Genomic DNA, 675 nt, shown 5'->3' with positions numbered 1-675 from the left:
AAAGAGCTAATTGATTGACCAAATTTCAGAGACCCTTTAACCCAAAACATCGGAATTGATTCACTTTTTCCAAAATAGAAATTCAATTCCTGATTCGTTTTCGTTTGGAATAAGAATTTTTGGGAGATACAAATATAACACGTGTGTAATTTGATTTTGCAGATCTGGTTAATTTTTTGTAGTTTACAGTGGATTATGGATAATGGTTTCACGAATCGAAATAATAATAAAAGCGTGATACGAAAAATTCGGAAAGTTTTTGTATATAGACGTGTGTCTCCCTCACACACACACACAAGATAAAACGGTTGGCCTCATCTCGCTAGCGGGCAAAGAACCTCCTTTTAACAAAGGCCATACAAGAGTTAATATTCAAAAATAATTATATAGTATATAGCTATTCGGTCAGGTTACTCTCCCAGAACAGGGGAATCACAGCTCTATGTGTACACGCATGAAACACAACTGTGGTTGTCATTTTTAGTGGCTCTCATTCTCCAGCGGAATTAAAAGCTTCGATGGCAATTCACATAATAAAAGAAAGATAAATGTTTAAACAAATATAGATAAAAACCGCCCTCGAGCGTTTATGATTATCAGGTACAAATTAAAGTTGAGGTAATGAGGACCAAATGTTCTGGTTATTACAATTTTGTAGTGAGACGACATGTTATG

This window comes from Penaeus monodon, chromosome 34 (assembly GCF_015228065.2).
Source record: "Penaeus monodon isolate SGIC_2016 chromosome 34, NSTDA_Pmon_1, whole genome shotgun sequence".
Taxonomy (NCBI): Eukaryota; Metazoa; Arthropoda; class Malacostraca; order Decapoda; family Penaeidae; genus Penaeus; species Penaeus monodon.
Note: the sequence above shows the minus strand (reverse complement) of the source record.